The sequence below is a fragment of the Castor canadensis genome, chromosome 6 (genome assembly GCF_047511655.1).
Source record: "Castor canadensis chromosome 6, mCasCan1.hap1v2, whole genome shotgun sequence".
In the NCBI taxonomy this organism is placed as follows: domain Eukaryota; kingdom Metazoa; phylum Chordata; class Mammalia; order Rodentia; family Castoridae; genus Castor; species Castor canadensis.
The window spans coordinates 115,098,109-115,121,802 of NC_133391.1; the positions used below are offsets into that span (position 1 = coordinate 115,098,109).

Sequence of the window (23,694 nt, forward strand, 5' to 3'; positions counted from 1 at the left end):
CAAATATTCAGCTCATCTTACCCCCTTGGATGGCGGAAGCTATTAGTGTAAACAGGTGGGGCTCTGATGATGGGGACCATGTTTCTCTCACACAGTCCTAAGAGTGGGCTTCACTCCCTGGGCTGGGTGCTTCCTGGGGCAGAGATGACATTCCTGACAGATGTCAGATGTCATAATTCCTTCTACCCATCCCCTCCATTTCCCCCCAGTCTGTGTTCTTCCTCGCAAGTGTCCTTTCACCAGACTTCCTGGGAATATGTTGAGGGAACATTTCTTGTCCTAGAGAAGAGAAAAGAGAACATGGGGTGGGGGGTTGGGGAAAGCTGAGGATCCCCCTGCACAGAAAGGGCAGGTGTGGATAGAGATCTCTGCTGCTTGCGTAGTTTCAAGTGTCACTGAAGGTGGCTGTGTTGACTCATAGTTTAACACACTCCAAAATTATAACCACCTAAAGGAAGCCCATGGTACATAATTTTGTAGTACACACATCCCCTGCAATTTCTCTCCTTGTAAATCTAGTGATTCTTCTGTTGGTTTTTTCTCAGTGTTAAGCATCCCTGTGCTCCAAAGCCAAAAAAAAGACATAGCCTGGTGTACAGCTTAACATGTCTTCATCTCAACGGGCATCTGCCATCAAAGCATGGTGAGGAAAGTTGATAAACAGTGTTGCACATGTGGGTAAACTAGTAACTGTAAATAGAGGTACCAGGAGGAGCGTCTGCCATTATCTGGCTTAATGTCTTGATCTTGGGGAGGTATCACTGGATCTCACTGCACAAAAATATTGAGATGTTAAATCTTTGCTTTGAGATCATTGCATTCAGTAGACACTTGTGAGCTCTGCTCTGTGCTGGTACTGTTCTAGTGCTGGTGTCCTGAATGAGGAGGAGCCACTCCTCTGGCCATTCTGATCTGATGAGGGAAGGATGCACTTAACAGTAACACAGGGTAAGAAAAAAGAGTGACCTTTGGTGTCTGATAGATAAGGGTAAAGCATGGTCCTATCTCTTTCTGGCTATTTCACTTTGGGCTTTTATTCAGCTTGTCTTGGCAATAAAGTTGTTTGCCTCCAAGGTCTCCAAGCATTGAGTGATATGGTCAACAGACAGTGCTGTGCATGCTACCTGGGTCCTGATGGGCCTGCTAGGCTCTCATGGGCACCTTTCCTTCCTCCAGAGTTGAATCTTCTGCATAGAAAGTGTAAAGGCCAGGTGCGGTGGTACCTACTGTAATCCCAGCTACGCATGAGGCAAACATAGAAGGATCTTGGGCTGAAGTTGGCCTGGACAAAAAAGCAAGGCCTTACCTGAAAAATAAAGTAAAAAGAAAGAAGGGCTGAGGATGTGGCTTAAGTGATAGAGTGCTTGTCTAATAAGTGCCAAACCCTGAATTCAAACCCAAGTACCACAAAGAATAAGAAGAAAATATAAAAACGGAAGAAAAAATTACTGTTGCATATACACACCAGGTAACATTCATTCTCTCACTCCACCCTACACACGCACATGTAGGCACACACACACAGGCACACATGACAGCTTTAGCCTGGCTTTACATAGGTGTGATTATTCCAGGGCACATATCAGTGTTATTTTTAGAACTAGATCTCTAGTTCTACTCCCACTCAAGAGAAAGTAGATTGGGTTGATAATGGACTGAAATGACATTGGGCCATTTTCCTCTCAGTGTGTGCTTAGCAGGGCACAATTTAGCAGTACCTAGACCTCAGGTTCTTCTCATTTTGTGTCCCAATATGGCACTGAGGATGATTCTGTGGCCTGAATTCTGGGAGACCAATTTTATAAGATGTTTTTCTATGAAGATTTTTTTTCTTTACCAAAAGAATCTCATGAGTTCTTCAAAAACTGTGCCAAGACTCCCCAGGGCAGTGCTGTCAAGTGCAGGAAGATAGCTTCCCCCATCCTTTCTCCTGATTCCACTCCCCAACTTGAGCATCCTGCATCCATATACCACAGCTAGCTTCCAGAACCTTCTGGAAGTGTCTCATCTAATTTGACTCCATTTAAGCTTCCTTTGTCCTTACATCTCAAAACACTCATCTTGTAACCTTTGTCTCCCAGACCTACCATCTGCTAGATGAACATGCTTGAACCAGGGAGGGGAGATTGAAAATTTATGCCAGCAAGGTAAAGAAGGTTTGGGGGGGGGGGCGGGTTGCGTGGTCTTTTGTTGTTGTTCATTAAAGAAAACCTGTTGTGCTGGAGGCATGGCTCAAGTGATAGAACACCTGCCTCACGAGCACAAAGTCCCGAGTTCAATCCCAGTACCACTACCAAAAAAAAAAAAGAAACCATGTTGTTTGTGCAGGCCCATTTTAAGGCTGTTCTCCTGCAGCGGAGGGGATAAAATAGGAGGCAGGAGCACTGTGCTCTCTGTAGAGGTTGGAAGCTCCACTCACACACTCAACACACTTTCTTCTCCTTTGGACCCTGTGGTATGCTGGGGCTGGCTTGTACTGCCTCGTGGGAGCTGAGTATCACATTTTCAGGAATTTTGCAGGATGGTTGTTAATGACTATTATTATTAAATGATATTGGTGGGCATACAATTAAATAATGTGAAAACAAAAGTAATCAATACCTAACCCTCATCCCATTCTAATTATGTCTTTATGCTTCCCGCAGGGACACACTTGAAGTTCTTTGTGTGTATGGAATCCGTATGGTGGGAGTATTTACTCAGAGTATTTGGCAACCCTTGCAAATCAGGGCTTCATTTGCTGCTCCTTCTCCCACCAAGCTAACGGTTAAGCATTTATCAGCACACCACGGTTAGGACCCGCAGAGAGCTCAGAGCTAGGTTCCTAGCCAGCTGTGAGTACATGGAATGGGAAAGATATGCCAAACCTTCCTAAAGCTGTGCCTGGGCCCCCCCTAAGTCACTTTGCCTAGGAATATCTGACATCCTCAAAGGGCTCCTGCTGTGTCCTTTCCCTGCCTCAGAGACATGTGCCCACCCATTCCCCGAACACACAAACACACACATAATCTCACAGTCAAGGTACTATGCCTTCCATGAATCCAGTTTGCCCCATGCATGTCTGGGAAACTTGAGTCTGTTGGCGGTGGGGAGGGAGGAGGCTGGTTCTGAAGTGTAAGAGGGGAGAGCAGAGCAGACAGAGTGCCTAGGACACGAGGTTCCTCTTCATGCTGTCTCTTGACACCATTTGGTCCTACAAGCTAAGGCACGTGTGTTTCTCCTCATGTTCCACACTAGACATTTTCTGGGCAGACCCGTACTGAATGAGTTGAGTGAAGAACTGAACAAGCAGAGGACATCTATGACTTTGATCTCTGTTTTTCAAAACCCTTGGGCTTTTTATTTCTTCAGAGTGAGTGGGACAAAGGGTGTCTTCCTTAAAAAGTCTAATCACATTTATTATTAAATACAATTTTTAGAACAACACACACACACACACACACACACACACACACACACACACACACAGGGCACAACCCTACTTAAACAGAAGTAGCCCCAATTTACCATTGCCCATTCAACTAACTAATAAAGGAGCTGGGATTAGGTTCCCAGTGCCACACCTGCCACAGGGAGGACGCATGCTCGGTCAGGAATTTTGTCCTGACTTAGCAAGTAAAGCCCAGGTGCTGATCCCTTCCTCTTGCTCCTCCAGGACTCTCATGCTAGCTCACCACACGATTTCACCTCCATCCGGCTATTAGAGCCCCATCCTGGCCGTGTGCACTATGTATTTACTAGAAAGTAAGATTAGAGATGGGTCTTCAACATGCTTAACAGATGACAGCAGAGTACAAAGACAACAAATCCATGGGATCACAAAGCCACACAGAGCTGAAGTGTGGGGAAAGCTAGAAATCATGAGGAAGCTCTGCTCATCGAAGAATATGGATATCTTCTTTTTCTGGCTGTACTGGGGTTTGAACTCAGGGCCTCGTGTTTGCTAGGCAGGTGCCCTACCACTTGAGCCACTGTGCCAACCCTTCATCAAAGACTGTGGAGTCTTTATAATGTGAATCCACCTACCTCAAGCTTCTAGGCAATTTAATTGGATTTTGGCTTATTAAGTTCTGACTAAAGGACTGGATCACATTAAGCCTTGTTACTTTGCTCTCCAGTTGGGGAGAGACAGTGATAGAGCAAGGAGCGTAACCTAGCTTTTCAAAATAGCTGCTCAGTCCAACCCAAAGAACTGGGAGGTGAAACTCCTTGTAATGGGAATTCTTGTTTTATAAGATATTATTGGAAAAATTTGTACCAAACTGTTAGCAGTGGATATTTGAGGGGAAATAGAGACTTTTTAAAAGTCCCACTATCAACAATTTTTAGTAGGTAGCCACTGTTTTTCAGCCTCCTTCATACTTTCAGAAATGCAGTTCTATCTCGTTGTATTTATAAGCCATGCCAGCCTTTGCAAAATGACCTCGTCCAACTTCAACTGAGTCATGTGACCACCTGTAGAGAATCTCCCAAAAGACAGAAGAAATGTGAATGAAGAGAGACGTTGTGGGGAGGGGGTGCTATGCAGTTTCTCCAGTTCCTTCTTGTCCTAATGTTGTGTCCACTATGGTCCCCAGAATTCTTTCAGACTCTCATTTCTACCACAAAACCGAGCTCTCGGTTTTGTTCTTTCTCTGGGTGTTTATTTATATGCCTGCCTCATGGGTAAAATCAATAGCAAATGACTACTTTGAAAAGTAAGATGGAAATAATTTTAATATAACTTCCCATGAGTAAGATTAATGCTCCCTTTTAACCTGTCTTCTTTATTTGAAGTCAAATCTATTTAGTCCTTCAGTCTGGTTAAAGCAAATATGGAAACCAATTCTTTGTGCAAATAAATCAATTACAACTGTGAATGGTTAATAATTCTTTGGACCACTTACAGATTTGCGCCCTGGGAAAGGCTATTTACAAATTAGACCCTTGTGATTTGAAAAAGTGGCTCATTTTTCCCACTACCCCTTGGAATCAGGGTCACTAAATTATTAGGTAGTAATGGACTAGCCTGCCATTAGTTTTAACACCTCTGTTTCTACATTCTCTCAACGAGTAAACAGAACTTAGACATTAAAAGCAACAAAATTCTCATTAAACCCAAATATTACATCAAGATGATTTGGTGGAGAGGGATGGCATGGAGAAGAACAATGAGGATTCAACACATCTTTGTGGAAGAAAAGAAAGAAAGACAAAGAGGATACAGGAGAGGGAGGGGGAAAGGAGGGAAGGAAAGAGAGATAGGAAAAGAGGGAGGGAGGGAGAGAGAGAGAATATGTCAGTAGCCACAGGGTGCAGAAAGGAAAAACACACCAGCACTAATAAGAGTGTTCAGCTGTTTCCATGGTTGGAAATGGAATAAAAGGCGCAGAGAAGACCCTAATGCCTGTGACTATTTAATATTTAATAAATGGGGCACTTTGAATTGGGAGGAGAGATGAGTGTCAATAAACAGTGTTGGAATAACTTGTTATTGTTTTTGCAGTGCTGAGAATTGATGCCAGGGCCTCGTGTGTGCCAGGCATGTGCTCTGCTACTGAGTTTACACCCCCAGCCCAGTTTGTAAGATTTTTGAGAGTTAATTCAGAAAGATTGAAATTTTAATGTTTTCATTTAAATTGTTTTGGGTGGTACTGGGATTGGTTTTCATTTTATATTTAGATTATAATTTCAACATTGTTAAAATGCCAGAAAATTATAAATTGATATTTTTTGTAAAGTTTGGTGTTAATAGGATCATTCTAAGAGCAATCATCAAAGGTATACATAGGGAAATATACTGATGCATTTGACTTTATAAAAAATGTTAAAATTTTATAAATCAAAAACATCTACAAGTCCTTTGTCAATTATGTGTATTTTAAATGTTCTCCCTGTCTGTGACTCGTCTTTTCATTTTTAAAATTATTTTGAGAGCAGAATATTTTGATGCAATCTAATTTATTGATTTTGTTCTTTTATATTTAGTAATTTTTATGTCCTGAGAAAGCTTTCTTTCCCCAAGGTCACAGAGATGTTGCGCTAATGTTTTCTTCAGAAATCAGAAGTTCTAGCTTTTACAGTTAAGCCTTTGACCCCTTTTAAGTTAATCACTGTCAGTGGTGGGAACACAGGTTGAGGAATATTTTTTTTCATGCAGAAATCCAGGTGTCGGAGTTCATTTGTTGAAAAAGATTATCATTTCCTCATTAACGTATCTTGGCATCCTGGTCAAAAGTCACTGGCTGTGTATGTGTGGATTGTGCCTTAAACTCTGTTTTGTTCCTTTGATCTGTAGTCCTGTGTTTTCATGACTACCACATTGTGTCGATTACTATAGCTTTTTCTAAGTCTTGAAATCAGTCTGAGCTCCCCAACTTTGTTCTTTTTCAGCAACTCTAGATGCTTTCTACTTCAAATTTTAGAGTCTGCTTGTCAATTTCTACAAAATAGCCTGAGAGGTTTCGATGGGGGTTAGTCAAATCTATAGATGGATTTGGTAAAAATTGATGTATTATCATTAGATCCGGTATACAAACGTGGTCTTTTCCTCATTGACATATCTCTTTGAGGTTCTCTCAGCAATGTATTATAGTTTTTCCGTACATAAGGTATGGATATATTTTATTTAAATTTGTCTCTAAGTAGTTTATTTTTGATATTATAAATGGCAAATTTAAATGTCATGCTCCATTTTTTTTATTTTTGGTTCATAGAAATATAACGATTCTTGTCTGTTTTCCTTGTATCTGACAAGCTTGCTAAATCAATTATTAGTTCTAGGAGAATTTATTTAAGGAGGATACACTCTTTAGACTTGTCTATATACATGACCATGTCTGCCTCAGATAAAAATTTCAAAAATAAGAAAAACAAGGAAAATCTTCAAAAATATTTAACAAAAGAAGATCTATAAATATCCAGTAAGCACAGGAAAAGATGTTTACAACCTTAATCACCAGGGAAATTTGAATAAAACTACATGGACTGAACCCTCTGAAGCCATGAACCAAAATAAATAATTCCTTCTTTTAAGCTATTCTCAGGTATTTTGTCACAACAACACAAAGCTAACTAATACAAATATTAAAAGACTTTGATTCACTAGTCAAATACAAATTAGAATAACACCATGTAACTCATTTCTCTATATATTTTTTAATTTAAATGCCTGGGTTTTATGAAGACAGAGAGAAAAGAATATATTCAGACTTTCAGTGGGAATGGAAGCTGTTCCAGTCTTTCTAGAAGGAAGGTGGTCAGTATATTTTCCAAAGTGCTTCCCTTTAACAGACTGCCTAGATGGGGCCCTATGAGTGGCCATGCCTGTTTCCCATCTTCAGATCCCCTCTGGGGCAAAGATTCTCAGGTTTATGCTTCTGTTTGTGCTTCTGTCCTAGGAAGTACAGTTTAAGCTTAATTGGAGCAAGGTAGAAAAGCACTGAGAAGGCCCCAAATCTCCACAGCAACTGTCACCTGAGAGTTTCTGCACTTTTACCCATTAACACACCACTGACCATTCATATCCTAAGTGAGCACCAGCTAAAGCCTGCAAGAACTTTCCCCAGTGTTGGCTCCCAGGAGCCCTGGCATGCTAAATGGATCTCTGAGGCTGCTCCAAGATAGCATGGCTGGAGAGCAGGGGCCCTACTTATTCACCAGCTTGGCTCAATCACTATGGCCAGGAGATGGAACAGTCCGATTGGCCAGCTGGGTTGTATCCCTTCCCCTGTGGTAGAGACACCATACTTTATCAAGTCCCCTTCAAACTATACGGAGCTGGAAAGGACTCCTCCAATGAAAGAAATGATGGACAAGTTGAAAAGATACAGATGTTAAGTCAGAGATGGTGGTTCAAACCTGTAATCCAGGTTACTCAGGAGCTGGAGACTGGGAGGATCATAGTTCAAGGCCAGCCCAGGCAAAATTAGCAAGATTCCCATCTCGCTCAATAAGCTGGATGTGGTAGCATGCACCTGTTAGCTCTGCTATGTGGGGAGACCATAGGAGGAGGGTTGAGGTCCAGGCCAGCCCCAGGGGAAAAAAATGCAAAAAAAATCTAAAAGCAAAAAGAGCTGTAGATGTGGCTCAAGTGGCAAAGCACTTGCCTAGGTAAGGCAAGGCCCTGAGACCAAACCTCAGAACCACTTAAAAAAAAATACAGATGTTACCCTACCTCCCCATGCTAGACTCTTCACTCTCTCCACAAGTCCTTGGAGCCATTTTCCCCTGTTACCTAAGGAGCACACCTGTGTGCCGTTTCACCACATCACCCCTGTGGACTGGGAGAGATGGTGCCTGTTTCTCACCTGCAGTGGGACCTGTCTTCCCTGCTGTGATCTCACGTGATTTGGGGAGAAACCACATTCAAGGGAGAAGCTGAAGTCCTGGGAAAACCCATTCCAACCTAAAAGTGTGCACAGACGAAAAGAGTGATCTCAGGCATTCCACCCACTGGGCACATCCACTGAAGCCCAGTGGACAAGCAGATGCCTTGTGTACCTTGTGCTAACTAACTGCTCCCTTCTTTAATTTCCCACTGCAATTTGTACCATCCCACTAGTGACTTCTTAGTTGTCCTTGCTTTGTCTCCTTAACTAGCAGGAAAGCTGCAGGTCAAACCTTACCTCCTTCCTAAGTCTCCTTGATCACTCCATCTTTCTCCCCTCTACGATTCATGCTTCTGGGAACCGTATTCCGGTTTGTGGAAGCTTTTCTGTTGCCTTAAGTTACTGTATCTCTTTAACATCATGGTTTACTCTTTATACATCTATACCTTTTGTCCCCAGTAGGTGTGTCTTATATTCCTAGTTACATACAGCACCCAGTAGTAGGCAGAAAAGCCTAGTGGCTCAGTACCTGGGCTCTGAAGTCAAAAGACTTGCTGAGTGTGAATTCCAGCTCTGTAGCTTCTTGATCTACAAGTTTCCCATCCCCATTATACCTTCTTTATCTGAAAAATGAAACAAAGTAATACCTACTTCATTGGGCTTTTGGAGGGTTGGACCAACTGTATGGCCTGTGTTTAGCTCATGCCTGACTTGTTGTCAGCTGTGAGTATAAAAGTATTTATTAATGCCTATTGATAACTACTTTTTGTATTTAAATAGAGTGAATTACATTCAAGGACTGGTTTTGCAAGTGATTGAAAAACTGAGCCAGTAACCAGGGGACACCGAGGCAAACCAGAATTAGCACCCACAAAAAGCTGGTAGTATCCTGAGGATGGAGGCTGCTGGAAGGCACCATGGTTGCCCTGCAGAGCTGGACCCAAGAGATCAGTGAATTAAGAGGTGGACTCACGGAGTAGGGGAGGGATTCCTAGCTGCTTTGAAGATTTAGAAGATACCAGGAAAGGTAGAGGAACAGGAGAGCTGTCCTGACTCCCCTTTCTCCTACTCCCTGTTTGACAGTTGACCCTGAGTGCTCAGGGGCTCCTAGCATCCCACACCCAACCCCTTCCCTTTTCCCTCCCACTCTCCCCACTTCTCATCTACCATCCCCTCGTCCATTCCAGGGACTGAGAGAGCCTGGAGTGAGGGATGGGGCTGCCTTAACCCCCCTCCGTAAGACACACAGCATCCCTCTCTTCTTTGCTCCCTCAGCTCCAGTCCTGTCTTTTTTACAGCCCTGATTCCACTGGGCTGGGCTTTCTGTTTCCAAGTCTGTTTTCCTCACCAGATTGCAAAGTTCCAGAGGTGCAGACAATGGCCTTTTTCATCTTGGTACGATCAGCAGCCAGCATAATCCATAGTATATAATAGGCATTTAATTGTCCTTCGATAGTGATTGAAAGGAAACTCCTGGGGTCACCTTCAGCACTCTCTCTCTTTTTCTCTCTCTCTCACTGGGATCAAGTCTAGAACTTCATGGATGCTAGACAAGCACTCTACCACTGAGCTACACCCCAGCCCTCCTTTTCTCTTTTTTGATCTGCCTACCTTGAGGGTCTGAACTCTGCTCAGCACTGAAAAATGAACAAGGATCAACTGGATCTGTAGTCTGAGCCATATTTTAAATTCCAACAAGGAATCATAGTAGTTACACTCAGAGTATCATCAACGTATCTACCTCTCAACAGCTATCAGAATCATTCATGGAAACTCCCTCCTATCTCAAAATATCTTCCCCCATCCACCTAGAAGCTTCTAGGCCACCTCTCCCTGCTGTTAATCAGTATGTGCTCAGGATAAACAAACTAATTTTAAAATCAGCTTAAGCAAAACGTAATTAGGAAGATAAATTAACTGCCCCCAAGTTGCACAATGAGTGTCCAGGAAGCCATTATTTTTATTATCCACCATTTTTATTACCTGCGTCACATTTTCCCTTCCATCACAGCAGGTGATGCTCAGCTCACAGCAGAAGCAAAGAGCATTAAACTTGACACCTGACCCTAATTGCATACAGTGCTCACCACAGGAGAAAAACTGGATTTTTTGTTTTTGCTTTTCTTATCTTGAATTTATAACACCAGCCTAGTGCTAAAGCAAGGAGGACAAGACTCCGTAATTAGAGTCAGACAACCAGTATTCAACTCTCAGTGCTGGTTTATTGCTGGGCAATCATGGGCAAGTTAGGTAACCTCTGAGAAGTCAGTTTCTTCACATGTGAGACAAGGATGATGACATGTGTGGCAATGACATGACACAGGTTTACTCTAGGGTAATTAATATAAATTAATCCCCTTAATCTGTACCAGAGCCTCATGAATTATTTACTGTTATCATTTCTACAGGAAACAGGCAAGAGAGATTAACTTGCTCAAAAATAGATTATGAAAATTGGGTGTAATTTTATACAATGAAATAAATTCAGCGATCGTCTGAAACATGTTAGGTGCTCATTTAGTCTTTTCTTTTATTAGCATCCCCCACACCAAATTAATTAGTCTTAAAAAAAAACCGAAAAACCAGTGACCGAAACTTGGTGGCCTGGATCCTAGGTGAGCAAACACTGTACTTTGTGTTTCAGTTTCCCCCTATGCCATGTCAGACTCTATCAGCAGCTGCCAATCAATGGGCAATGGACTGGACTAGCCTGCAGTTATGTTTTGTTGAATTGCATGCTTACATTTTTAAAAAGTAGTTGTCAATGTTAAAAATCAGTGGGCCTCTCTTCCTCTCTCTTCTTCTCTCTTTCTCCCTCCCTCCCTCTCTCTCTCTCTCTCTCTCTCTCTCTCTCACACACACACACACACACACACACACACACACACACTCACTCACTCCTCTTCAGGCTTCTCTTGTAAGTGAGTCCTTCTGACCACACGGGCTCTTACTCTCACAGGAATATTCACCTAAAATTGAGCCAAGGCTGGGTTCTTTTACAAGGGATAAACATATGTTGATTTGCCCTCAGCTTTTGCTCTCATCCCCATTCCTCACGCAGACACATGGTTCTGCAATGTCCAGAGACAGTGATCACTAAGGTCTCTCCTTTATGCCACTGAGTGTCCAAGAGTCTCAGAGAACTGCGGGAAGCTTCCCAGAGGAAGCATCCACTTTAGGGCAGTATATATTTCCACTGAGTGTTGTCACATAGAGTGACCAATTTATCATACTTTTCAGACTGAAAGTCCTGCATCCCAGGAAAGTCCTCTGTCCTGGGCAAATCAGTTGGTTTCCATGTGAGTCAGGTCACAAGATCACGCCTTGGTGGCCCTAACTGGGAAATGACGGGGCCATGTCGCATACAATGAGAGCTCTGGGCTCTCATTGGCAGCTCCTGTGGTGTTAGGAAATGAAGCCAAGTGTCACTTGTGGCATATCTATTTGGAGGAGGTGGCATACCTATTTGGAGGAGGTGGGGTGCGCTGCACATAATGGGCCTGACCTGTCACTGGCTATGTGACCCATTCTCCTGTGGGGGCTGTCTGTGACCTTGGGTGGGTCACTCAATCTCTGGACCTCTACCCTGCCTCCCATTATTCAACAGCCATTTAGTAAATGACTTCCATGTGCCAGGATTCTTCCTAAGCACTGGATATCGTAGTGGGTGGGTGAGAAAAGGTCCTTACCCTTATGGAAAAGACGTCTGAAAGAGAAAACAATATCTGATATAAGGGTTGGGGGTGTGGCTCAGCGTAGATTGCTTGCTTGGTGTGTGCAAGGCCCTGGGTTACATGCCTGGCATTGCCAAAAAAAAAAAAAAAAAGCCTGGCAGTATTTCAGGTGGTGACAATGCCATTGAGAGACCATTTGCCATTGGAGAAAAGCAGTCTAGAGGTCCTGTGGACCATAAGCAATTTGGTAGGGTGGCAAGGATCACCAGCAGTGAGTCACGCTTTCACCAAGCCTCCCAGTTCCAGCACTATGATTTGGAGCTTTGCGATTCAAGGAGTATATTTAATAATTTAATAGTTCTATTATGAAATATTTCTTCCTTGGTGAGACATAGTTTTATGACTACAATTCATTTCAATGTCAGATCTGGTTCTCACACAGATGGACTGGAAATTTATCAAATCAATCTACCCAAACAATACCACAAGAGTTGAGAAAAGAGAGAGGCCAAGCTTATTAGCAAATCTGACAGTTCTGACAACATTTTATTAAACAAAGTTCAGCTGGAGTCAGGGCCCCACATGCTAAAGCCCAAAGCAGAAAAGCAAGTATATAAATAGATTTTTCAGTACCTACTCCCCCTACCTTCCAAGAAGCTGTAGACTGCCTCAAGGAAGGAAATAACCACATTATAACAAATCAAGTAAAAGGCGTTATTAGAGTATGTCATTCATTCATTCATTCAAAGTAGATATTGAGAAGCTAGGATGTAGCTCAGTGGTAGAGCCTAACAAGTGCAAAGCTTCAGGTTTGATCCCCAGAACCACAAAAATAAATAAAATTACAAGTAGGTATTGTGTACCTACGATGTGACTCGACCACTATCCATCTATAAATAATGAAGGATGATACTTGGGAACTCCAGCATGCTTATCTATATTTTAAATAGCTCTTTTTTTATTCTTCTGATTATAAACTAATAAACTGTAATTTGTAGTTTTTTTCTTTGTACTGGGGATGGCTCCAAGAGCTTCACCCATGCTGGGCACTGAACTCTGCCACCGAGCTACACTGCCAGCTCAATTTTGCCAATATTTATGAAAGTTAATTCAGAAACATTAAAATTTTTAATGTTTTCATTTTAGATTTTAAAAAGTTACAAAAGTCTTCCTTTACGCCAGTGTTTCTCAGTGTAGACACTACTGACATTTGGTGATGGGGACTGGGAGGAGGGGGAGCAAAACGTCCTATGAGTAGGATTCTTATCAGCATCCCTGGCCTCCACCCACAGGGTGCAGGTGGCTCCTAACCCCCTTCTCCTCTCAATTCACTCCGTCAAAATCCCAGCATTCAGGAGGCAGAGGCAGGACAGAAGACCCCGTCTCATTAAAAAAAAAAAAAAAAAAAAAAAAAATCCCTCTGTGTTGCAAAAGTCCCCTAGGGGAAAACCGCCTGCAGTTGACAGCTGCCTCTTTAAGCAATCCACCTTCCTCCTACACTTGGGGCGCCTAAGCGTGGGCAGATGCAGTGTCACCTTCTTCCCCCAACGCAAGGCAGGCAGGCAGGCAGGCGGTCCCCTCCTGGAAGAGCCCTACGTCGCCTCTCCTGCGGGACTGGAGATGGGCGGAGGGGGCGGGGAGCAGGCTGGGCTCTGCAGGGGATCGGCGTGTGTGCGTGCGTCACACTGCCATCAGCCGGTGCCCCAGACCTGCCCTCTCCAAATGAGCTTTGCTGACCACGCTGGAGAAAAGCCTGGGTGTGCCCGGCCTGCACATCCATGTGCGAGCCCAGCGGTGGCCAGCCGGATTAAAACTGTGCTCATCCATCTTGAGCAGGTCTCCAGAGCTGGGGGCAGGGGACGCCTGCCTGGCCGCTGTGTGCCCGAGCCTTTACAAACAGTCCATTGTGTACAGCCTAATCTAGGAGAGAGCCAGTGCACCTGGCTGGGGACGGTTATTCGGGAACAAACACTGTTTGTATAGAAGCAAATATTTTCAGTTGATAACAATGCCATTTGAACCCGGGTCAGGCACAGCAGTTAGAGTAGATAGTCCTGGAGACTTGGGAAGAAAGGAAAATTAGTCTTGTGTGTGACCACTCGGTCACTCAGATGTAGGGGTTGCCAGCCACAGGAAGGAGTGGGAGGAAGAGGGACAGGATGAGAGGACCTCAGTTGCACTTTTACTTGTTTTTTGATGTTTATTGAGTCCCTATGGGGTGTCCAGCACTGTGCTACAGAAGAGAGCTTGGCTTTAGCTGGAACCCTTGAGGGTTCTCAAATTCAAAAGCTTCCAAAGCCTAATGACCTAAGGGAGGGGCCTCATACCCACCAGCAGGGATGAGACCTCAGCTCCAGCTACCTGTTGCCATATTGGTTTGCAACTCCAGTTTCGCCAGATTTTTGGAATTTTCATAGAAACTGGAAATTTTATGTGCATTTTTTTTTCATTTTTTTAAAGCACAGGCTAAAATCTTAAGAAAAACAGAACGAAAAGCCCTGTGAACCTGCAAAACAAAACCAGTCTCCAAGCCTTCGAACTAACTTGGTTTATAGCAAAGTGAGGAGTAGCAGTTGAGAGTGAGTTACCTGGAAGGGGAAGAGTGTCTGGGCTCTACCCCTTACCTGCTGTGTGACCTTGGGAAAGTTACCTAACCTCTCAATGCCTTACTTCCTCAAGTATAAAATGAGCATGACAAAGCACATTGTAGACTTAAAGAAGAGAATTGTGCATGTGGCTGACCCATAACAGCTCCATAAATGTGAGCTATTCTTTTTACAGCCATCTGGTCCTCTTTCCCAGGAATCTCTTTTACAGTGTCTTTGGCAGTTGACCATTCAACCACTGCCCATGTAATTCCTGAGACAGGAAACTCATGCTTCTTAGAGAATTCTAGATGTATGATAACCCCACCCTCAGTGGTTTAATCCAATGTAGGTTCATTTGTTGCTCATATCCCAGTCCAAGATGGCCAACAAGTGCCTTTTATTCCCATCTCCTACAGATCCATGCATCCTCTATTGGGAGAGGGAGAGAGAGAGAGAGGATGGGGAGATTACCAGAACCCTTGTTCTCCTAATGGCTGTTCATGGATGCCCCCAGTTTGTAAAAAACAACAACAACAACAACCACAAAAGCTGCTTTGGTTAGAGTTTATTTGAAAGTAGACCCTGAGACAAGGAGTTGGAGCAGATAATTTGGGGGAGAAGTAATTTTAGAAAACAAGTGAAGGAAAGGGGGCAGGGAGAAAAGTTGATAAATGTATGGGGTACAGCTGTAAAAAACTTAGGTTCATACCCTGATGGTAAGAATGTAAAAGTGTGCTGGGCACTGGTGGCTCATGCCTGTAATCCTAGGGGTACTAAGGAGACTGAGATCAGGAGGATTATGGTTTGAAGCCGGCCCAAGCAAATAGCTCCTTGAAAAAAATCCTCCACTTAAGCCCCAATACCACAAAAAAAAAAAAAAAAAAAAAAAGTGAGTCAAGCACCTAGTAACCTAGCTATTTGGGAGGCTGAGATCCAGAGGATCACAGTTTGAGGCCAGCTCAGAGAGACCCTATCTCAACCAATAGCAGGGCACAGTGTACATCTGCATCCCATGCTTTTTGGGAGACTGAGATCAGGAGGATCACGGTTCTAGGACAGCCTGCACATAAAAGCCTGTGAGACCGTATCTCTATGGAAATAAAAGTGTGGTGGTATGTAACTGTCATACCATCAACCATGGAACCCTGGGAAGTATGAAGTAGCTCTAAAATAACCAGGGAAAAAAGACTGGAGGTGTGGCTCAAGCACTCGCCTGCTTAGCAAGTGTGAAACCCTGAGTTCAAAGTCCAGTACATCCAAAAAAAAAAAAAAAACAGATGGAGAGGTTTTTTTCAGTTAAACATATATTTACCATACAATCTAGTGATTCCACTCGCAGGAGTCTACCCAAGAGAGATAAGAACATCACCACCCAAAGACTCACACTTGAATACTTACAACAGCTTACTCATAACAACCAACAACTGGAAACAAGCCAAATTTCCATTCCGTGATAGATGGAGAAATTCAATGTCCTAACTACATAAGAGAAGACAGTAGCCCCCACGAACTTCAGAAAGTGAAAATTTGACTTGTGACTTTAAGGACCAAGTGTGCTAACAGTTTGAAAGCTAAAACTCAATGCTGGTATTTTGATTTGTAAGTTCACGTGACATTGCACTTGACCACAGACTAGCCTTGCTGGCATGAAGCAGCCTCTGGGCTTGAGATTGCTCTGCTTCCCGGGGTTCACTTCCAGTGTGCCTGACTCCTTGACTGGGTGTGTATGCTGAGCTCCAGAAGGAAGGACCCCCGCTGCCATGAAACACCCTTGTTTACAAGGTCAAGAGCAACAATAATGAGCATCGCTCTCAGTCTGTCCTTGTGCTGTTCCAGGTCATACTCACGGGATACCAGCTGCCACCTGTGCCCTTCACATGTTTCACAGATGTCATTTTTGCTTCCACGTCCACGTGGCTGTTAGAGCATTCATAGGTTGGCATTCTGAGCTCCTCTTTTGCTTGCTGTCTGTCAGTGGGAGGCTGCCTTAAGCTCCATGCTGCGTGACCTTTTTCATACAATGGTTAACAACTTGGCAACTTGCCCCTCAAAGCCATCCAGGAGAGAGAACCTCCTGGAGTCTGATCTTATGTAATGTGATCATGCACACACAATCACACATGCCACATCAATTTTTCCAAATTCATCTCTTTAGAAACCAATCACAGTCCCATACACACTCAACGGGAGGAGCCCACTATATTTGTCCACAGCTTCTTTCTGAGCCCCAGCAATCAGCATCTTTCCCATGTGTGAAACACGTTTGTTCCCTCCCAAGGTCTCCACGAACCTCACACCATGGCAACATCTGCTCAAAATCCAGAACCGCATGTAAATCAGGTACAACCAGGGAGGAGGTTCCTGTGCAGGACCCCACAGTCCATAAAACTAACAGACCAAGTTATCTGACTCCTAACATATATGGAGGAACAGGTAGCAAACTAGTTATAGATAGTCCCTATTTTTTTCTTTTTTTGGTGGTACTGAGGTTTGAACTTGGGGCTTACCACTTGAGCCATGCTCCCTGGTCATTTTTACTTTTAGTTTATTTTTCAAATAGGGTCTCTCTCTTTTGCCCAGGCAGGCCTCGAACCATGAGCTTCTGATCCTCATCTCCCAAGTAGCTGGGATTACAGGCATGTACTACACACCTGGCTAGACACTCTTATTTAAAAAGGGATGAGAAAGTAAAGAGGAACACCAACTTCAAAACTCCAATCTGGAAAATCCATCTATAATTTCTTGATTAGATTTCAAGGGCCAGAAATACCACCCTCCAGTTATTGGTTCTGCCTTCTGAATCTTCCTTTCTTTTTTCATGAAGGTGAGCACAGGTTTGCACCTGGGAATTTTTATCAACCTGCTTCCTGCCAGTAAGAGTTGAAAGCTCTGTGAGCCTCCTTTCATTTTGTACTCTTTCTGTCCCCTTCAGTTTAAGTTGGCAGTATTTTTGAGGAAATACCTTTCTCAAATACTGTGTGGATCCCCTGTGAATTCCCCTTTACACAAAAGTCAGGTGCACAGTTCTTTTTGAGATAAGCCATCATCTACCTGGATTCTAGCTGAGATGAGCAATTCAATGAACTCCCCAAAGGCCCTATTACTTGAAAAGTTCTATGAGGTTCACCCCTCATCTCTGGAGAGGGCTCTGTGTGTCTGAATACTGTGCTGATCCTTGGGTCTTCCTGACGTTATAATGAAAGCCGAATGATCACTCTTTGGCTTTTTTCTAGCCAGTACTCCTTTCTATGCCACAGCTCAAGTGTAATTTCTTTTTTTTTCTTTTATTCATATGTGCTTACAATGTTTGGGTCATTTCTCCCCCCTTCCCCCCGCCCCCTCCCTCTCCCCCACTACCCCCCTCGCTACCAGGCAGAAACTATTTTGCCCTTATCTCTGATTTTGTTGAAGAGAGAGTATAAGCAATAATAGGAAGGACTAAGGGTTTTTGCTAGTTGAGATAAGGATAGCTATATAGGGAGTTGACTTGCATTGCTTTCCTGTATATGTGTGTTACTTTCTAAATTAATTCTTCTCAAATTTACCTTTTCTCTAGTTCCTGGTACCCTTCTTCTATTGGCCTCTGTCGCTTTAAAGTATCTGCTTTAGTTTCTCTGCATTGAGGGCAACAAATGCCATCTAGTTCTTTGAGTGTCTCACCTATCCTCACCCCTCCCTTGTGTGCTCTCGCTTTATCATGTGATCAGAGTCCAGTCCCCTTGTTGTGTTTGCCCTTGATCTAATGTCCACATATGAGGGAGAACATATGATATTTGGTCTTTTGGGCCAGGCTAACCTCACTCAGAATGATGTTCTCCAATTCCATTTACCAGCGAATGATAACATTTCGTTCTTCTTCATGGCTGCATAAAATTCCATTGTGTATAGATACCACATTTTCTTAATCCATTCGTCAGTGCTGGGGCATCTTGGCTGTTTCCATAACTTGGCTATTGTGAATAGTGCCGCAATAAACATGGGTGTGCAGGTGCCTCTGGAGTAACCTGTGTCACAGTCTTTTGGGTATATCCCCAAGAGTGGTATTGCTGGATCACATGGTAGATCAATGTTTAGCTTTTTAAGTAGCCTCCAAATTTTTTTCCAGGGTGGTTGTACTAGTTTACATTCCCACCAGCAGTGTAAGAGTGTTCTTTTTCCCCTCATCCTTGCCATCACCTGTTGGTGGTGGTGTTGCTGATGATGGCTATTCTAACAGGGGTGAGGTGGAATCTTAGTGTGGTTTTCATTTGCATTTCCTTTATTGCTAGAGATGGTGAGCATTTTTTCATGTGTTTTTTGGCCATTTGAATTTCTTCTTTTGAGAAAGTTCGGTTTAGTTCATTTGCCATTTCTTTATTGGTTCATTAATTTTGGGAGAATTTAGTTTTTTGAGTGCCCTATATATTCTGGTTATCAGTCCTTTGTCTGATGTATAGCTGGCCAATATTTTCTCCCACTCTGTGGGTGTTCTCTTCAGTTTAGAGATCATTTCTTTTGATGAGCAGAAGCTTTTTAGTTTTATGAGGTCCCATTTATCTATGCTATCTCTTAGTTGCTGTGCTGCTGGGGTTTCATTGAGAAAGTTCTTACCTATACCTACTAACTCCAGAGTATTTCCTACTCTTTCCTGTATCAACTTTAGAGTTTGTGGTCTGATATTAAGATCCTTGATCCATTTTGAGTTAATATTGGTATAGGGTGATATACATGGATCTAGTTTCAGTTTTTTGCAGACTGCTAACCAGTTTTCCCAGCAGTTTTTGTTGAAGAGGCTGCTATTTCTCCATCGTATATTTTTAGCGCCTTTGTAAAGACAAGTTGGTTATAGTTGTGTGGCTTCATATCCAGGTCCTCTATTCTGTTCCACTGGTCTTCATGTCTGTTTTTGTGCCAGTACCATGCTGTTTTTATTGTTATTGCTTTGTAATATAGTTTGAAGTCAGATATTGTGATACCTCCAGCATTGTTCTTTTTACTGAGTAGTGGCTTGGCTATTCGTGGTCTCTTGTGTTTCCAAATAAATTTAATGGTTGATTTTTCAATCTCTTTGATGAATGCCATTGGGATTTTGATGGGAATTGCATTAAACATGTAGATTGCTTTTGGGAGTATAGACAGCAAATGTAATTTCTTAATTTGAGTATGTTTTGCCATCTGCAGGGATGGAGAAATTTTTAAATCATTGAGTCCTGGTTCCTTTTTGGCTCATAGTTCTTCCTTTGATCAATCAATCTCTCTCTCTCTCTTCTTTCATTTTACTATAAGCACCAAGAAGAAGCAAGGTATCATCTTGAATATTTTGCTTATAAATGTTCTCAGATCCAGGCTGGTGGAATGGCTTAAGTGTTAGAGCACCTACTTAGTAAGTGTGATGAGGACCTGAGTTCAAACCCCAGTAGCACCAAAAAAAAAAAAAAAAAATTGTCAGCTACATAACCAAATTCATCACTTACTTCATATATGAATCATTGTGATGATTCATTTGTGTGTTTCTGCTTTTAGGGCAGTTGTAGCATTTAAGAGGTTCAGACATATCTGTGATTTTAGAAGAATGTATATATCTGTACACATATATATGCATACATATGCACATACATATATAGGAAAATGTAGTTAGCTTATAAATTAATGTTTGGAAAATTTTATTTATTTATTTATTTTGGTAGTGTTGGGGGTTTGAACTCAGGGTTTCATGCTTGCTAGGCAAATGCTCTTTCCATTTGAGCCAGCCCTGAAAATTTTTATATTTATTAATGCATGAGTTTTCATCTCTTAGTTATTTAAGGAGTGCTTGAATTTTTAGAAGAAAAATGGTTTGTCTGTAAATGAGGCAGATAACAGATAGCAGTGACTGGACCTATCTATCTACAGAGACCTCCCCAGTCATTGATGAACTTAATAAAATGCCAGCATTCCAGAAAGATTCCCCAGGGAGATATGGAAAGCCGCAGAGTTAAAGGGGCAAGAACCAAGACTGGTTTGCTTTTGGCTGACGAGAAAGGATGGTGGCCCTGGGAGGCTGCTGCCTTTGAGTCCCTCTAGTGGTTAAGTCTGCAAAGCTCACCTGAGCACCAAGAGAAAAGTACTGCTGGGTAACTTTCTCTCTCTCTCTCTCTTGTTTAATTTGATGAGCAAGACCAAAAAAAAAGTTCATAAATTCTTTCTCCACTGGTCTTAGAAGCTGTTTATTTGGTCTTTGCACAAACACTTCCTATGTCAAATTCCCTTTGAACATCTTGGACAACTATGAAGTGATTCCTTCTTGTCAGCTGACACTGCCCCTCAGACCTGCTCTCCTTGGCCCCACATTTGCACAATTCTAATCCCTCTTCTACCCGACAACATTTAAATATTTTCAAACAGCCTCTTGTCCCCTTGAGGCATATCTTCTCCAGGACAACACAGAGCTCCTTCCGCCATTCCAGATTATTCTCTCTTTCTCAATTCTTCTCCTCTGGTTTGTCAACAGCCCCCAAGGACACCCTGACTGCCAAGACCTGCCCCCAGTACCTGAGATGAGGCTCAGCTGTCCCACAGTACAACAGGGCTGGTCCCACACTCCTGCCAACCACCATCGTCCCAGAACCCATAGTCTGGGTACCAGGTGATGAGCCAAAGGCTGATTCTGTTCTTGTATGTACTTCCCCATTTCTGACAACTTTACATTTGCTTCTTTTACCCTTTCTGTAGCCTGGAGACATATTCTGCTCTTGGATAGAACTCATCCTCTTACAAATAGAATGTACACAAGTGACTGCAAGCAGATGATCAGGTGTGTGTGAACTTGACCTGTCTTGATCAGGGAGATCAAAAGGACCTCAGGAACGACCTGCTCCCTGGTGATACAGAAGCTTGGGAGCTTGAGAATGGCTGTCTGATCTTCAGGTTGGGAGCAGATGATCAACCTAAATCCCTCCTGCTGTAGTTTAAATGTGGTTTCTTCTAATATCGCTCCCTGTGGACACAGAAAAGCCTTGACGTCAATACCGTGACATCCTTGTATAGTTGGAAGACTGATATTCAGTCTACTCACACATCTCTTCTCAGAGCTCATGCAGACTTTTCCCCGAAGGGCTATTTTTCAAACCCTTTCATCATTTTCTTTGTCTCCCTTGGCTACTTTCCAATCCCTCCATAACATCCTCCACTTATGGGCCCCAAGACCGAACAGTCTTTTAATGACTGATATTGGCTATAGATTAAGAATTATATCTGTGAAAATATTTCCTTTATAACATAGCTCATGGTACAAAGATTTATATATGTAAGGAGTCCCTGGAGTACAACAGGTTATGTTTCAAAATTTTCTTTGTAGATCAGGTATTTGATATTTGAACACAATTTCCCCCACAACAAACAATATCTGATGCTTGGGCTCCTAGCCTAGCCAGCAAGAGCCAGTGTGAGCCACCAACCAATAATGATGTCAGGCTGGATTGGGGAATAAGAACTGTCTGGTGTTGAGGATTCAATTCACAGGAAGATGAATGGGAATTTTTCTGCCAGTTTCTCTGCAGGGGCTACCATTAGAGAACATTGTGGAATAGGTGACTCTTAACTCTGGGTGTCCTTTCACATTCTTCTCTGGCCCTCTCCCACCTCTGTGGGTCTTTATCCCAGTATCCTAGTTCCCTTTGTCCTGGAGATGCCCGATGTCCCACTTATATCTCTCCACAGACCCCAGATGCATGCCTCACTTCATCTTCCCAGCCTTCATCCTCTTATTGATACTAAGCTCAGGTGAGCATTGAAATGACAGGCACCTGGTTGAACCATTTACATGACTGAATTCTCACTGATGATTCTGGCTTTAAATGGGTATCTTAGTTAACCAAAACACTCCCACCTGTGCAATTTCAGGTGGTGTCACACAACAGACAAATACAGATTACGTGAGGGAAGATTGGGAACGTGGACTCCGCTACAGCAGATTTGCTTATTTTCCTAATCTCTTCAGCTCATAGCAGCCAAGAAACAGAAAAAGCAAAAAGAAATTCCTCTTGGGAATCTACTCAGTGGTACCTGCTCTCCACAGATTCCGCCCTTCTTTTACTTCTGAATCATAGATTATGTGTTCAGCTTTGTTTCTCGGTGGTTCCAAAATTTTTTAAATTGTCTTTAACTCGAGAAATTGCTGAGTGAAAGCAGCCAGGTACCCTCTCTGCAAAACAGTGGGATTTCACTTATATAAAATTCTTCAAAAAGCACACTCATCAATAGTGATATAAGCAGATCAGTGTTTGCCCAAGGCCAGGACAGGGGAGGAAGGAGAAGTGGAACATTGTGGGGCCTGAGGGAACTATGGGGTGATGGAAGGGGATACTGGGATTCTGGCCCCTCCCTGTACTCTGCCTTTGTTTTTTTCAGCCTTAGGAGATGAATGAGGTGCTCTACCATGCACTCCATGCCACGATGGGCTACCTTGTCACAGGTCCAAAAGCAATAGGGCAGCTGACCATGGACTGAAACCTCCAAAACTGTGAGTCAGAAATAAACCTCCACCAGCCCTGTTTTGTGTTGGGTATTTTCAAGATAGGGTCTCACTAACTATTTGCCGGGGGTTGGCTTTGAACCTCAATCCTCCTGATCTCTGCCTCCTTAGCAGCTAGGCGTGAGCTATCGGTGCCCAGCTCTGGATTATTTTAGAGTAAGTCCTAGACTCTATCTTTCTGTTTATAGATATTATAGCACATATCTCTAATATGTAAGAATTTAAAAAACTCTAACCACAGTGATGACTATGCCTAATAAAATTAGCTGTAACCTTTCAGATCATTTGACATCCAGTTCATGGCCAAACTTCCTAAATTGCATAATTGCCTTTTTATAGTTAAAACAATAAGTCTGTATATTTTTAATTTTTATATAAATGACATGTGCATTTTATTTCACTAATTTCTTTTTTCTTACCTCATGATATGCATTAATATTATACATAGATGTTTTATATATGGATATATGATTACATATATATAATCCACTCATTCTAATAGCTGTTATAACAATTCATATCATACTATAATAGAATATTATAATTCATTGCACAATATAATGTAAATATACTACATTTTTAACCCAGTCTCCCTCTGATAGGCATTTCAGTTGTTCCCAGTTTGTCATAAT

General features: G+C 42.7%; 1 long non-coding RNA gene across 1 annotated transcript in view; it reads left to right on the forward strand.

Moving 5' to 3' along the window:
- LOC141424180 (uncharacterized) overlaps positions 1-23,310 on the forward strand; it is a 38,666-nt gene extending 15,356 nt beyond the window's left edge. The window contains exon 5 of the long non-coding RNA XR_012449135.1: positions 22,939-23,310. This is a non-coding gene — a long non-coding RNA (uncharacterized lncRNA). The remainder of the gene's footprint in view (positions 1-22,938) is intronic.
- Positions 23,311-23,694: the final 384 nt, after the last annotated feature.